Here is a 17894-nt window from a genome sequence, read left to right on the forward strand (position 1 = left end):
TTTTCTAGGATCTGCAAGTGGACATTTGGAGCGCTTTGAGGCCTGTGCTGGAAAGGAAATATCTTCACATCAAAACTAGCCAGAAGCATTCTCTGAAACTTCTTTGTGGTGTGTGCATTCAACTCACAGAGTTCAACACTCCTTTTAACAGAGACATTTTGAAACTCTCTTTTTGTGGAATCTGCAAGAGGAAATTTGGACCGCTTGTAGGAATTCGTTGGAAACGGGACAAACTCACACGAAAACGAGACAGAAGCATTCTCCCAAACTTCTCCGTGAGAAGTGAATTCAACCCACAGAGTTTAACGTTTCTTTTCATGGAGCAGTTTGGAAACACACTTTGTGCAGTATATGCAAGGGGTCATTGGGAAAGCTATGAGGCCTGTGTTCCAAACGTCTATATCTTCACATGTAACCTAGAAAGAAGCATTCTCAGAAACTACATTGTGTTGGTTGCATTCAACTCACAGAGGGGAATATTCCTTTTGTTAGAGCAGTCCTGAAACACTGTTTTTTTATAATCTACAATTGGATATTTGCAGACCTCTCAGGCCTGTGGTGGGAAGGGAAATTTCTTCTCAAAACACCTATAGAGAAACATTCTCAGAAACCATTTTGTGATATGTGCATTCAACTCACAGAGTTGAACATTCCTTTTGTTGGAGCAGTTTTGAAACACTCTTTTTGTAGAATCTGCATGTGGATATTTGGACCACTTATAGGAATTTGCTGGAAACGGGATATCCTCACACAAAAGCGAGACAGAAGCATTCTCACAAACTCCTTTCTGATGTGTGCTCTCGACTCAGAGATGTGAACCTGACTTTTCATAGAGCAGTTTGGAAACACTCTTTTTCTAGGATCTGCAAGTGGACATTTGGAGCCCTTTGAGGCCTGTGCTGGAAAGGCAATATCTTCACGTAACAAGTAGACAGAAACATTCTCTGAAACTTCTTGTTTTGTGTGCATTCAACTCACAGAGTTGAACATTCCTTTTGACAGAGAAATTTTGAAACACTCTTTTTATCGAATGCGCAAGTGGATATTTGGACCGCTTCTAGGAATTCGTTGGAAACGGGACACCCTCACACCAAAACAAGACAGAAGCGTTCTCACAGGCTTCTGTGTGATGTGAGCATTCAGCTCACAGAGCTGAACCTTTCTTTTGTTAGAGCAATTTTGAAACACTCTTTTTCTAGAATCGGCAAGTGGACATTTGGAGGGCTTTGAGGCCTGTGGTGGAAAGGAAATATCTTCACATCAAAACTAGACAGAAGCATTCTCTGAATCTTCTTTGTGCTGTGTGCATTCAACTCAAAGAGTTGAACACTCCTTTGAAGAGAGACATTTTGAAACACTCTTTTTGTAGAATCTGTAAGGGGAAATTTGCACCGCTTGTAGGAATTCGTTGGAAACGGGACAAACTCACACGAAAACTAGACAGAAGCATTCTCACAAACTTCTCTGTGAGAAGTGAATTCAACCCACAGAGTTTAACGTTTCTTTTCATGGAGCAGTTTGGAAACACACTTTTTGCAGTATATGCAAGTGGTCATTCGGAATGCTATGAGGCCTGTGTTTGAAAAGGCAATATCTTCACATATAACCTAGAAAGAATCATTATCAGAAACTGCTTTTTGTTGGTTGCATTCAACTCACACAGGGGAATATTCCTTTTGTTAGAGCAGCCATGAAACACTGTTTTTTTATAATCTGCAATTGGACATTTGGAGAGCTCTGAGGCCTCAGGTGGGAAGGGAAATTTCTTCACAAAACACCTTGAGAGAAGCATTCTCAGAAACCGCTTTGTGATGTGTGCATTCAACTCACAGTGTTGAACATTCCTTTGCTTAGAGCAGTTTTGAAACACTCTTTTTGTAGAATCTGCATGTGGATATTTGGACCACTTATAGGCACTTGCTGGAAACGGGATATCCTCACACAAAAGCGAGACAGAAGCATTCTCACAAACTCCTTTCTGATGTGTGCTCTCAACTCAGAGATGTGAACCTGACTTTTCATAGAGCAGTTTGGAAACACTCTTTTTCTAGGATCTGCAAGTGGACATTTGGAGCCCTTTGAGGCCTGTGCTGGAAAGGCAATATCTTCACATAACAAGTAGACAGAAACATTCTCTGAAACTTCTTGTTTTGTGTGCATTCAACTCACAGAGTTGAACATTCCTTTTGACAGAGAAATTTTGAAACACTCTTTTTATAGAATGCGCAAGGGGATATTTGGACCGCTGATAGGAATTTGCTGGAAACGGGATGTCCTCACACCAAAACGAGATAGAAGCATTCTCACAAACTACTTTGTGATGTGTGCTCTCAACTCAGAGATGTGAACCTGACTATTGATAGAGCAGTTTGGAAACACTCTTTTTCTAGGATCTGCAAGTGGACATTTGGAGCGCTTTCAGGCCTGTGCTGGAAAGGAAATATCTTCACATAACAAGTAGACAGAAGCATTCTCTGAAACTTCTTTGTGGTGTGTGCATTCAACTCCCAGAGTTGAACATTCCTCTTGACAGAGAAGTTTTGAAACACTCTTTTTATAGAATGTGCAAGTGGATATTTGGACCGCTTCTAGGAATTCGTTGGAAACGGGACACCCTCACACAAAAACAAGACAGAAGCGTTCTCACAAGCTTCTGTGTGATGTGAGCATTCAGCTCACAGTGCTGAACCTTTCTTTTGATAGAGCAATTTTGAAACACTCTTTTTCTGGAATCGGCAAGTGGACATTTGAGCGCTTTGAGGCCTGCGGTGGAAAGGAAATATCTTCACATCAAAACTACACAGAAGCATTCTCTGAATCTTCTTTGTGGTGTGTGCATTCAACTCCCAGAGTTGAACACTCCTCTTAACAGAGACATTTTGAAACACTCTTTTTGTAGGATCTGCAAGTGGAAATTTGGACCGCTTCCAAGAATTCATTGGAAAGGGACAAACTCACACGAAAACTAGACAAAAGCATTCTCACAAACTTCTCTGTGAGAAGTGAATTCAACCCACATAGTTTAACGTTTCTTTCCATGGAGCAGTTTGGAAACACACATTGTGCAGTATATGCAAGGGGTCATTCGGAAAGCTATGAGGCCTGTGTTCCAAAAGTCTATATCTTCACATATAACCTAGAAAGAAGCATTCTCAGAAACCACATTGTGTTGGTTGCCTTCAACTCACAGAGGGGAATATTCCTTTTGTTAGAGCAGCCATGAAACACTGTTTCTGTATAATCTGCAATTGGATATTGGCAGATCTCTGAGGCCTCTGGTGGGAAGGAAAATTTCTTCTCAAAACACCTATAGAGAAACATTCTCAGAAACCACTTTGTGATATGTGCATTCAACTCACAGAGTTGAACATTCCTTTTGTTAGAGCAGTTTTGAAGGACTCTTTTTGTAGAATCTGCATGTGGATATTTGGACCACTTATAGGAATTTGCTGGAAACGGGATATCCTCACACAAAAACGAGACAGAAGCATTCTCACAAACTCCCTTGTGATGTGTGCTCTCAACTCAGAGATGTGAAACTGACTATTGATAGAGCAGTTTGGAAACACTCTTTTTCTAGGATCTGCAAGTGGACATTTGGAGCGCTTTGAGGCCTGTGCTGGAAAGGAAATATCTTCACATCAAAACTAGCCAGAAGCATTCTCTGAAACTTCTTTGTGGTGTGTGCATTCAACTCACAGAGTTCAACACTCCTTTTAACAGAGACATTTTGAAACTCTCTTTTTGTGGAATCTGCAAGAGGAAATTTGGACCGCTTGTAGGAATTCGTTGGAAACGGGACAAACTCACACGAAAACGAGACAGAAGCATTCTCCCAAACTTCTCCGTGAGAAGTGAATTCAACCCACAGAGTTTAACGTTTCTTTTCATGGAGCAGTTTGGAAACACACTTTGTGCAGTATATGCAAGGGGTCATTGGGAAAGCTATGAGGCCTGTGTTCCAAACGTCTATATCTTCACATGTAACCTAGAAAGAAGCATTCTCAGAAACTACATTGTGTTGGTTGCATTCAACTCACAGAGGGGAATATTCCTTTTGTTAGAGCAGTCCTGAAACACTGTTTTTTTATAATCTACAATTGGATATTTGCAGACCTCTCAGGCCTGTGGTGGGAAGGGAAATTTCTTCTCAAAACACCTATAGAGAAACATTCTCAGAAACCATTTTGTGATATGTGCATTCAACTCACAGAGTTGAACATTCCTTTTGTTGGAGCAGTTTTGAAACACTCTTTTTGTAGAATCTGCATGTGGATATTTGGACCACTTATAGGAATTTGCTGGAAACGGGATATCCTCACACAAAAGCGAGACAGAAGCATTCTCACAAACTCCTTTCTGATGTGTGCTCTCGACTCAGAGATGTGAACCTGACTTTTCATAGAGCAGTTTGGAAACACTCTTTTTCTAGGATCTGCAAGTGGACATTTGGAGCCCTTTGAGGCCTGTGCTGGAAAGGCAATATCTTCACGTAACAAGTAGACAGAAACATTCTCTGAAAGTTCTTGTTTTGTGTGCATTCAACTCACAGAGTTGAACATTCCTTTTGACAGAGAAATTTTGAAACACTCTTTTTATCGAATGCGCAAGTGGATATTTGGACCGCTTCTAGGAATTCGTTGGAAACGGGACACCCTCACACCAAAACAAGACAGAAGCGTTCTCACAGGCTTCTGTGTGATGTGAGCATTCAGCTCACAGAGCTGAACCTTTCTTTTGTTAGAGCAATTTTGAAACACTCTTTTTCTAGAATCGGCAAGTGGACATTTGGAGGGCTTTGAGGCCTGTGGTGGAAAGGAAATATCTTCACATCAAAACTAGACAGAAGCATTCTCTGAATCTTCTTTGTGCTGTGTGCATTCAACTCAAAGAGTTGAACACTCCTTTGAAGAGAGACATTTTGAAACACTCTTTTTGTAGAATCTGTAAGGGGAAATTTGCACCGCTTGTAGGAATTCGTTGGAAACGGGACAAACTCACACGAAAACTAGACAGAAGCATTCTCACAAACTTCTCTGTGAGAAGTGAATTCAACCCACAGGGTTTAACGTTTCTTTTCATGGAGCAGTTTGGAAACACACTTTTTGCAGTATATGCAAGTGGTCATTCGGAATGCTATGAGGCCTGTGTTTGAAAAGGCAATATCTTCACATATAACCTAGAAAGAATCATTATCAGAAACTACTTTTTGTTGGTTGCATTCAACTCACACAGGGGAATATTCCTTTTGTTAGAGCAGCCATGAAACACTGTTTTTTTATAATCTGCAATTGGACATTTGGAGAGCTCTGAGGCCTCAGGTGGGAAGGGAAATTTCTTCACAAAACACCTTGAGAGAAGCATTCTCAGAAACCGCTTTGTGATGTGTGCATTCAACTCACAGTGTTGAACATTCCTTTGCTTAGAGCAGTTTTGAAACACTCTTTTTGTAGAATCTGCATGTGGATATTTGGACCACTTATAGGCACTTGCTGGAAACGGGATATCCTCACACAAAAGCGAGACAGAAGCATTCTCACAAACTCCTTTCTGATGTGTGCTCTCAACTCAGAGATGTGAACCTGACTTTTCATAGAGCAGTTTGGAAACACTCTTTTTCTAGGATCTGCAAGTGGACATTTGGAGCCCTTTGAGGCCTGTGCTGGAAAGGCAATATCTTCACATAACAAGTAGACAGAAACATTCTCTGAAACTTCTTGTTTTGTGTGCATTCAACTCACAGAGTTGAACATTCCTTTTGACAGAGAAATTTTGAAACACTCTTTTTATAGAATGCGCAAGGGGATATTTGGACCGCTGATAGGAATTTGCTGGAAACGGGATGTCCTCACACCAAAACGAGATAGAAGCATTCTCACAAACTACTTTGTGATGTGTGCTCTCAACTCAGAGATGTGAACCTGACTATTGATAGAGCAGTTTGGAAACACTCTTTTTCTAGGATCTGCAAGTGGACATTTGGAGCGCTTTCAGGCCTGTGCTGGAAAGGAAATATCTTCACATAACAAGTAGACAGAAGCATTCTCTGAAACTTCTTTGTGGTGTGTGCATTCAACTCCCAGAGTTGAACATTCCTCTTGACAGAGAAGTTTTGAAACACTCTTTTTATAGAATGTGCAAGTGGATATTTGGACCGCTTCTAGGAATTCGTTGGAAACGGGACACCCTCACACAAAAACAAGACAGAAGCGTTCTCACAAGCTTCTGTGTGATGTGAGCATTCAGCTCACAGTGCTGAACCTTTCTTTTGATAGAGCAATTTTGAAACACTCTTTTTCTGGAATCGGCAAGTGGACATTTGAGCGCTTTGAGGCCTGCGGTGGAAAGGAAATATCTTCACATCAAAACTACACAGAAGCATTCTCTGAATCTTCTTTGTGGTGTGTGCATTCAACTCCCAGAGTTGAACACTCCTCTTAACAGAGACATTTTGAAACACTCTTTTTGTAGGATCTGCAAGTGGAAATTTGGACCGCTTCCAAGAATTCATTGGAAAGGGACAAACTCACACGAAAACTAGACAAAAGCATTCTCACAAACTTCTCTGTGAGAAGTGAATTCAACCCACATAGTTTAACGTTTCTTTCCATGGAGCAGTTTGGAAACACACATTGTGCAGTATATGCAAGGGGTCATTCGGAAAGCTATGAGGCCTGTGTTCCAAAAGTCTATATCTTCACATATAACCTAGAAAGAAGCATTCTCAGAAACCACATTGTGTTGGTTGCCTTCAACTCACAGAGGGGAATATTCCTTTTGTTAGAGCAGCCATGAAACACTGTTTCTGTATAATCTGCAATTGGATATTGGCAGATCTCTGAGGCCTCTGGTGGGAAGGAAAATTTCTTCTCAAAACACCTATAGAGAAACATTCTCAGAAACCACTTTGTGATATGTGCATTCAACTCACAGAGTTGAACATTCCTTTTGTTAGAGCAGTTTTGAAGGACTCTTTTTGTAGAATCTGCATGTGGATATTTGGACCACTTATAGGAATTTGCTGGAAACGGGATATCCTCACACAAAAACGAGACAGAAGCATTCTCACAAACTCCCTTGTGATGTGTGCTCTCAACTCAGAGATGTGAAACTGACTATTGATAGAGCAGTTTGGAAACACTCTTTTTCTAGGATCTGCAAGTGGACATTTGGAGCGCTTTGAGGCCTGTGCTGGAAAGGAAATATCTTCACATCAAAACTAGCCAGAAGCATTCTCTGAAACTTCTTTGTGGTGTGTGCATTCAACTCACAGAGTTCAACACTCCTTTTAACAGAGACATTTTGAAACTCTCTTTTTGTGGAATCTGCAAGAGGAAATTTGGACCGCTTGTAGGAATTCGTTGGAAACGGGACAAACTCACACGAAAACGAGACAGAAGCATTCTCCCAAACTTCTCCGTGAGAAGTGAATTCAACCCACAGAGTTTAACGTTTCTTTTCATGGAGCAGTTTGGAAACACACTTTGTGCAGTATATGCAAGGGGTCATTGGGAAAGCTATGAGGCCTGTGTTCCAAACGTCTATATCTTCACATGTAACCTAGAAAGAAGCATTCTCAGAAACTACATTGTGTTGGTTGCATTCAACTCACAGAGGGGAATATTCCTTTTGTTAGAGCAGTCCTGAAACACTGTTTTTTTATAATCTACAATTGGATATTTGCAGACCTCTCAGGCCTGTGGTGGGAAGGGAAATTTCTTCTCAAAACACCTATAGAGAAACATTCTCAGAAACCATTTTGTGATATGTGCATTCAACTCACAGAGTTGAACATTCCTTTTGTTGGAGCAGTTTTGAAACACTCTTTTTGTAGAATCTGCATGTGGATATTTGGACCACTTATAGGAATTTGCTGGAAACGGGATATCCTCACACAAAAGCGAGACAGAAGCATTCTCACAAACTCCTTTCTGATGTGTGCTCTCGACTCAGAGATGTGAACCTGACTTTTCATAGAGCAGTTTGGAAACACTCTTTTTCTAGGATCTGCAAGTGGACATTTGGAGCCCTTTGAGGCCTGTGCTGGAAAGGCAATATCTTCACGTAACAAGTAGACAGAAACATTCTCTGAAAGTTCTTGTTTTGTGTGCATTCAACTCACAGAGTTGAACATTCCTTTTGACAGAGAAATTTTGAAACACTCTTTTTATCGAATGCGCAAGTGGATATTTGGACCGCTTCTAGGAATTCGTTGGAAACGGGACACCCTCACACCAAAACAAGACAGAAGCGTTCTCACAGGCTTCTGTGTGATGTGAGCATTCAGCTCACAGAGCTGAACCTTTCTTTTGTTAGAGCAATTTTGAAACACTCTTTTTCTAGAATCGGCAAGTGGACATTTGGAGGGCTTTGAGGCCTGTGGTGGAAAGGAAATATCTTCACATCAAAACTAGACAGAAGCATTCTCTGAATCTTCTTTGTGCTGTGTGCATTCAACTCAAAGAGTTGAACACTCCTTTGAAGAGAGACATTTTGAAACACTCTTTTTGTAGAATCTGTAAGGGGAAATTTGCACCGCTTGTAGGAATTCGTTGGAAACGGGACAAACTCACACGAAAACTAGACAGAAGCATTCTCACAAACTTCTCTGTGAGAAGTGAATTCAACCCACAGGGTTTAACGTTTCTTTTCATGGAGCAGTTTGGAAACACACTTTTTGCAGTATATGCAAGTGGTCATTCGGAATGCTATGAGGCCTGTGTTTGAAAAGGCAATATCTTCACATATAACCTAGAAAGAATCATTATCAGAAACTGCTTTTTGTTGGTTGCATTCAACTCACACAGGGGAATATTCCTTTTGTTAGAGCAGCCATGAAACACTGTTTTTTTATAATCTGCAATTGGACATTTGGAGAGCTCTGAGGCCTCAGGTGGGAAGGGAAATTTCTTCACAAAACACCTTGAGAGAAGCATTCTCAGAAACCGCTTTGTGATGTGTGCATTCAACTCACAGTGTTGAACATTCCTTTGCTTAGAGCAGTTTTGAAACACTCTTTTTGTAGAATCTGCATGTGGATATTTGGACCACTTATAGGCGCTTGCTGGAAACGGGATATCCTCACACAAAAGCGAGACAGAAGCATTCTCACAAACTCCTTTCTGATGTGTGCTCTCAACTCAGAGATGTGAACCTGACTTTTCATAGAGCAGTTTGGAAACACTCTTTTTCTAGGATCTGCAAGTGGACATTTGGAGCCCTTTGAGGCCTGTGCTGGAAAGGCAATATCTTCACATAACAAGTAGACAGAAACATTCTCTGAAACTTCTTGTTTTGTGTGCATTCAACTCACAGAGTTGAACATTCCTTTTGACAGAGAAATTTTGAAACACTCTTTTTATAGAATGCGCAAGGGGATATTTGGACCGCTGATAGGAATTTGCTGGAAACGGGATGTCCTCACACCAAAACGAGATAGAAGCATTCTCACAAACTACTTTGTGATGTGTGCTCTCAACTCAGAGATGTGAACCTGACTATTGATAGAGCAGTTTGGAAACACTCTTTTTCTAGGATCTGCAAGTGGACATTTGGAGCGCTTTCAGGCCTGTGCTGGAAAGGAAATATCTTCACATAACAAGTAGACAGAAGCATTCTCTGAAACTTCTTTGTGGTGTGTGCATTCAACTCCCAGAGTTGAACATTCCTCTTGACAGAGAAGTTTTGAAACACTCTTTTTATAGAATGTGCAAGTGGATATTTGGACCGCTTCTAGGAATTCGTTGGAAACGGGACACCCTCACACAAAAACAAGACAGAAGCGTTCTCACAAGCTTCTGTGTGATGTGAGCATTCAGCTCACAGTGCTGAACCTTTCTTTTGATAGAGCAATTTTGAAACACTCTTTTTCTGGAATCGGCAAGTGGACATTTGAGCGCTTTGAGGCCTGCGGTGGAAAGGAAATATCTTCACATCAAAACTACACAGAAGCATTCTCTGAATCTTCTTTGTGGTGTGTGCATTCAACTCCCAGAGTTGAACACTCCTCTTAACAGAGACATTTTGAAACACTCTTTTTGTAGGATCTGCAAGTGGAAATTTGGACCGCTTCCAAGAATTCATTGGAAAGGGACAAACTCACACGAAAACTAGACAAAAGCATTCTCACAAACTTCTCTGTGAGAAGTGAATTCAACCCACATAGTTTAACGTTTCTTTCCATGGAGCAGTTTGGAAACACACATTGTGCAGTATATGCAAGGGGTCATTCGGAAAGCTATGAGGCCTGTGTTCCAAAAGTCTATATCTTCACATATAACCTAGAAAGAAGCATTCTCAGAAACCACATTGTGTTGGTTGCCTTCAACTCACAGAGGGGAATATTCCTTTTGTTAGAGCAGCCATGAAACACTGTTTCTGTATAATCTGCAATTGGATATTGGCAGATCTCTGAGGCCTCTGGTGGGAAGGAAAATTTCTTCTCAAAACACCTATAGAGAAACATTCTCAGAAACCACTTTGTGATATGTGCATTCAACTCACAGAGTTGAACATTCCTTTTGTTAGAGCAGTTTTGAAGGACTCTTTTTGTAGAATCTGCATGTGGATATTTGGACCACTTATAGGAATTTGCTGGAAACGGGATATCCTCACACAAAAACGAGACAGAAGCATTCTCACAAACTCCCTTGTGATGTGTGCTCTCAACTCAGAGATGTGAAACTGACTATTGATAGAGCAGTTTGGAAACACTCTTTTTCTAGGATCTGCAAGTGGACATTTGGAGCGCTTTGAGGCCTGTGCTGGAAAGGAAATATCTTCACATCAAAACTAGCCAGAAGCATTCTCTGAAACTTCTTTGTGGTGTGTGCATTCAACTCACAGAGTTCAACACTCCTTTTAACAGAGACATTTTGAAACTCTCTTTTTGTGGAATCTGCAAGAGGAAATTTGGACCGCTTGTAGGAATTCGTTGGAAACGGGACAAACTCACACGAAAACGAGACAGAAGCATTCTCCCAAACTTCTCCGTGAGAAGTGAATTCAACCCACAGAGTTTAACGTTTCTTTTCATGGAGCAGTTTGGAAACACACTTTGTGCAGTATATGCAAGGGGTCATTGGGAAAGCTATGAGGCCTGTGTTCCAAACGTCTATATCTTCACATGTAACCTAGAAAGAAGCATTCTCAGAAACTACATTGTGTTGGTTGCATTCAACTCACAGAGGGGAATATTCCTTTTGTTAGAGCAGTCCTGAAACACTGTTTTTTTATAATCTACAATTGGATATTTGCAGACCTCTCAGGCCTGTGGTGGGAAGGGAAATTTCTTCTCAAAACACCTATAGAGAAACATTCTCAGAAACCATTTTGTGATATGTGCATTCAACTCACAGAGTTGAACATTCCTTTTGTTGGAGCAGTTTTGAAACACTCTTTTTGTAGAATCTGCATGTGGATATTTGGACCACTTATAGGAATTTGCTGGAAACGGGATATCCTCACACAAAAGCGAGACAGAAGCATTCTCACAAACTCCTTTCTGATGTGTGCTCTCGACTCAGAGATGTGAACCTGACTTTTCATAGAGCAGTTTGGAAACACTCTTTTTCTAGGATCTGCAAGTGGACATTTGGAGCCCTTTGAGGCCTGTGCTGGAAAGGCAATATCTTCACGTAACAAGTAGACAGAAACATTCTCTGAAAGTTCTTGTTTTGTGTGCATTCAACTCACAGAGTTGAACATTCCTTTTGACAGAGAAATTTTGAAACACTCTTTTTATCGAATGCGCAAGTGGATATTTGGACCGCTTCTAGGAATTCGTTGGAAACGGGACACCCTCACACCAAAACAAGACAGAAGCGTTCTCACAGGCTTCTGTGTGATGTGAGCATTCAGCTCACAGAGCTGAACCTTTCTTTTGTTAGAGCAATTTTGAAACACTCTTTTTCTAGAATCGGCAAGTGGACATTTGGAGGGCTTTGAGGCCTGTGGTGGAAAGGAAATATCTTCACATCAAAACTAGACAGAAGCATTCTCTGAATCTTCTTTGTGCTGTGTGCATTCAACTCAAAGAGTTGAACACTCCTTTGAAGAGAGACATTTTGAAACACTCTTTTTGTAGAATCTGTAAGGGGAAATTTGCACCGCTTGTAGGAATTCGTTGGAAACGGGACAAACTCACACGAAAACTAGACAGAAGCATTCTCACAAACTTCTCTGTGAGAAGTGAATTCAACCCACAGGGTTTAACGTTTCTTTTCATGGAGCAGTTTGGAAACACACTTTTTGCAGTATATGCAAGTGGTCATTCGGAATGCTATGAGGCCTGTGTTTGAAAAGGCAATATCTTCACATATAACCTAGAAAGAATCATTATCAGAAACTACTTTTTGTTGGTTGCATTCAACTCACACAGGGGAATATTCCTTTTGTTAGAGCAGCCATGAAACACTGTTTTTTTATAATCTGCAATTGGACATTTGGAGAGCTCTGAGGCCTCAGGTGGGAAGGGAAATTTCTTCACAAAACACCTTGAGAGAAGCATTCTCAGAAACCGCTTTGTGATGTGTGCATTCAACTCACAGTGTTGAACATTCCTTTGCTTAGAGCAGTTTTGAAACACTCTTTTTGTAGAATCTGCATGTGGATATTTGGACCACTTATAGGCACTTGCTGGAAACGGGATATCCTCACACAAAAGCGAGACAGAAGCATTCTCACAAACTCCTTTCTGATGTGTGCTCTCAACTCAGAGATGTGAACCTGACTTTTCATAGAGCAGTTTGGAAACACTCTTTTTCTAGGATCTGCAAGTGGACATTTGGAGCCCTTTGAGGCCTGTGCTGGAAAGGCAATATCTTCACATAACAAGTAGACAGAAACATTCTCTGAAACTTCTTGTTTTGTGTGCATTCAACTCACAGAGTTGAACATTCCTTTTGACAGAGAAATTTTGAAACACTCTTTTTATAGAATGCGCAAGGGGATATTTGGACCGCTGATAGGAATTTGCTGGAAACGGGATGTCCTCACACCAAAACGAGATAGAAGCATTCTCACAAACTACTTTGTGATGTGTGCTCTCAACTCAGAGATGTGAACCTGACTATTGATAGAGCAGTTTGGAAACACTCTTTTTCTAGGATCTGCAAGTGGACATTTGGAGCGCTTTCAGGCCTGTGCTGGAAAGGAAATATCTTCACATAACAAGTAGACAGAAGCATTCTCTGAAACTTCTTTGTGGTGTGTGCATTCAACTCCCAGAGTTGAACATTCCTCTTGACAGAGAAGTTTTGAAACACTCTTTTTAGAGAATGTGCAACTGGATATTTGGACCGCTTCTAGGAATTCGTTGGAAACGGGGCACCCTCACACAAAAACAAGACAGAAGCGTTCTCACAAGCTTCTGTGTGATGTGAGCATTCAGCTCACAGTGCTGAACCTTTCTTTTGATAGAGCAATTTTGAAACACTCTTTTTCTGGAATCGGCAAGTGGACATTTGAGCGCTTTGAGTCCTGCGGTGGAAAGGAAATATCTTCACATCAAAACTAGACAGAAGCATTCTCTGAATCTTCTTTGTGGTGTGTGCATTCAACTCACAGAGTTGAACACTCCTCTTAACAGAGACATTTTGAAACACTCTTTTTGTAGGATCTGCAAGTGGAAATTTGGACCGCTTCCAAGAATTCATTGGAAAGGGACAAACTCACACGAAAACTAGACAAAAGCATTCTCACAAACTTCTCTGTGAGAAGTGAATTCAACCCACATAGTTTAACGTTTCTTTCCATGGAGCAGTTTGGAAACACACATTGTGCAGTATATGCAACGGGTCATTCGGAAAGCTATGAGGCCTGTGTTCCAAAAGTCTATATCTTCACATATAACCTAGAAAGAAGCATTCTCAGAAACCACATTGTGTTGGTTGCCTTCAACTCACAGAGGGGAATATTCCTTTTGTTAGAGCAGCCATGAAACACTGTTTCTGTATAATCTGCAATTGGATATTTGCAGATCTCTGAGGCCTCTGGTGGGAAGGAAAATTTCTTCTCAAAACACCTATAGAGAAACATTCTCAGAAACCACTTTGTGATATGTGCATTCAACTCACAGAGTTGAACATTCCTTTTGTTAGAGCAGTTTTGAAGGACTCTTTTTGTAGAATCTGCATGTGGATATTTGGACCACTTATAGGAATTTGCTGGAAACGGGATATCCTCACACAAAAACGAGACAGAAGCATTCTCACAAACTCCCTTGTGATGTGTGCTCTCAACTCAGAGATGTGAAACTGACTATTGATAGAGCAGTTTGGAAACACTCTTTTTCTAGGATCTGCAAGTGGACATTTGGAGCGCTTTGAGGCCTGTGCTGGAAAGGAAATATCTTCACATCAAAACTAGCCAGAAGCATTCTCTGAAACTTCTTTGTGGTGTGTGCATTCAACTCACAGAGTTCAACACTCCTTTTAACAGAGACATTTTGAAACTCTCTTTTTGTGGAATCTGCAAGAGGAAATTTGGACCGCTTGTAGGAATTCGTTGGAAACGGGACAAACTCACACGAAAACGAGACAGAAGCATTCTCCCAAACTTCTCCGTGAGAAGTGAATTCAACCCACAGAGTTTAACGTTTCTTTTCATGGAGCAGTTTGGAAACACACTTTGTGCAGTATATGCAAGGGGTCATTGGGAAAGCTATGAGGCCTGTGTTCCAAACGTCTATATCTTCACATGTAACCTAGAAAGAAGCATTCTCAGAAACTACATTGTGTTGGTTGCATTCAACTCACAGAGGGGAATATTCCTTTTGTTAGAGCAGTCCTGAAACACTGTTTTTTTATAATCTACAATTGGATATTTGCAGACCTCTCAGGCCTGTGGTGGGAAGGGAAATTTCTTCTCAAAACACCTATAGAGAAACATTCTCAGAAACCATTTTGTGATATGTGCATTCAACTCACAGAGTTGAACATTCCTTTTGTTGGAGCAGTTTTGAAACACTCTTTTTGTAGAATCTGCATGTGGATATTTGGACCACTTATAGGAATTTGCTGGAAACGGGATATCCTCACACAAAAGCGAGACAGAAGCATTCTCACAAACTCCTTTCTGATGTGTGCTCTCGACTCAGAGATGTGAACCTGACTTTTCATAGAGCAGTTTGGAAACACTCTTTTTCTAGGATCTGCAAGTGGACATTTGGAGCCCTTTGAGGCCTGTGCTGGAAAGGCAATATCTTCACGTAACAAGTAGACAGAAACATTCTCTGAAAGTTCTTGTTTTGTGTGCATTCAACTCACAGAGTTGAACATTCCTTTTGACAGAGAAATTTTGAAACACTCTTTTTATCGAATGCGCAAGTGGATATTTGGACCGCTTCTAGGAATTCGTTGGAAACGGGACACCCTCACACCAAAACAAGACAGAAGCGTTCTCACAGGCTTCTGTGTGATGTGAGCATTCAGCTCACAGAGCTGAACCTTTCTTTTGTTAGAGCAATTTTGAAACACTCTTTTTCTAGAATCGGCAAGTGGACATTTGGAGGGCTTTGAGGCCTGTGGTGGAAAGGAAATATCTTCACATCAAAACTAGACAGAAGCATTCTCTGAATCTTCTTTGTGCTGTGTGCATTCAACTCAAAGAGTTGAACACTCCTTTGAAGAGAGACATTTTGAAACACTCTTTTTGTAGAATCTGTAAGGGGAAATTTGCACCGCTTGTAGGAATTCGTTGGAAACGGGACAAACTCACACGAAAACTAGACAGAAGCATTCTCACAAACTTCTCTGTGAGAAGTGAATTCAACCCACAGAGTTTAACGTTTCTTTTCATGGAGCAGTTTGGAAACACACTTTTTGCAGTATATGCAAGTGGTCATTCGGAATGCTATGAGGCCTGTGTTTGAAAAGGCAATATCTTCACATATAACCTAGAAAGAATCATTATCAGAAACTGCTTTTTGTTGGTTGCATTCAACTCACACAGGGGAATATTCCTTTTGTTAGAGCTTCCATGAAACACTGTTTTTTTATAATCTGCAATTGGACATTTGGAGAGCTCTGAGGCCTCAGGTGGGAAGGGAAATTTCTTCACAAAACACCTTGAGAGAAGCATTCTCAGAAACCGCTTTGTGATGTGTGCATTCAACTCACAGTGTTGAACATTCCTTTGCTTAGAGCAGTTTTGAAACACTCTTTTTGTAGAATCTGCATGTGGATATTTGGACCACTTATAGGCACTTGCTGGAAACGGGATATCCTCACACAAAAGCGAGACAGAAGCATTCTCACAAACTCCTTTCTGATGTGTGCTCTCAACTCAGAGATGTGAACCTGACTTTTCATAGAGCAGTTTGGAAACACTCTTTTTCTAGGATCTGCAAGTGGACATTTGGAGCCCTTTGAGGCCTGTGCTGGAAAGGCAATATCTTCACATAACAAGTAGACAGAAACATTCTCTGAAACTTCTTGTTTTGTGTGCATTCAACTCACAGAGTTGAACATTCCTTTTGACAGAGAAATTTTGAAACACTCTTTTTATAGAATGCGCAAGGGGATATTTGGACCGCTGATAGGAATTTGCTGGAAACGGGATGTCCTCACACCAAAACGAGATAGAAGCATTCTCACAAACTACTTTGTGATGTGTGCTCTCAACTCAGAGATGTGAACCTGACTATTGATAGAGCAGTTTGGAAACACTCTTTTTCTAGGATCTGCAAGTGGACATTTGGAGCGCTTTCAGGCCTGTGCTGGAAAGGAAATATCTTCACATAACAAGTAGACAGAAGCATTCTCTGAAACTTCTTTGTGGTGTGTGCATTCAACTCCCAGAGTTGAACATTCCTCTTGACAGAGAAGTTTTGAAACACTCTTTTTATAGAATGTGCAAGTGGATATTTGGACCGCTTCTAGGAATTCGTTGGAAACGGGACACCCTCACACAAAAACAAGACAGAAGCGTTCTCACAAGCTTCTGTGTGATGTGAGCATTCAGCTCACAGTGCTGAACCTTTCTTTTGATAGAGCAATTTTGAAACACTCTTTTTCTGGAATCGGCAAGTGGACATTTGAGCGCTTTGAGGCCTGCGGTGGAAAGGAAATATCTTCACATCAAAACTACACAGAAGCATTCTCTGAATCTTCTTTGTGGTGTGTGCATTCAACTCCCAGAGTTGAACACTCCTCTTAACAGAGACATTTTGAAACACTCTTTTTGTAGGATCTGCAAGTGGAAATTTGGACCGCTTCCAAGAATTCATTGGAAAGGGACAAACGCACACGAAAACTAGACAAAAGCATTCTCACAAACTTCTCTGTGAGAAGTGAATTCAACCCACATAGTTTAACGTTTCTTTCCATGGAGCAGTTTGGAAACACACATTGTGCAGTATATGCAAGGGGTCATTCGGAAAGCTATGAGGCCTGTGTTCCAAAAGTCTATATCTTCACATATAACCTAGAAAGAAGCATTCTCAGAAAACACATTGTGTTGGTTGCCTTCAACTCACAGAGGGGAATATTCCTTTTGTTAGAGCAGCCATGAAACACTGTTTCTGTATAATCTGCAATTGGATATTGGCAGATCTCTGAGGCCTCTGGTGGGAAGGAAAATTTCTTCTCAAAACACCTATAGAGAAACATTCTCAGAAACCACTTTGTGATATGTGCATTCAACTCACAGAGTTGAACATTCCTTTTGTTAGAGCAGTTTTGAAGGACTCTTTTTGTAGAATCTGCATGTGGATATTTGGACCACTTATAGGAATTTGCTGGAAACGGGATATCCTCACACAAAAACGAGACAGAAGCATTCTCACAAACTCCCTTGTGATGTGTGCTCTCAACTCAGAGATGTGAAACTGACTATTGATAGAGCAGTTTGGAAACACTCTTTTTCTAGGATCTGCAAGTGGACATTTGGAGCGC

The sequence above is a fragment of the Pongo abelii genome, chromosome 19 (assembly GCF_028885655.2).
Source record: "Pongo abelii isolate AG06213 chromosome 19, NHGRI_mPonAbe1-v2.0_pri, whole genome shotgun sequence".
Lineage (NCBI taxonomy): Eukaryota > Metazoa > Chordata > Mammalia > Primates > Hominidae > Pongo > Pongo abelii.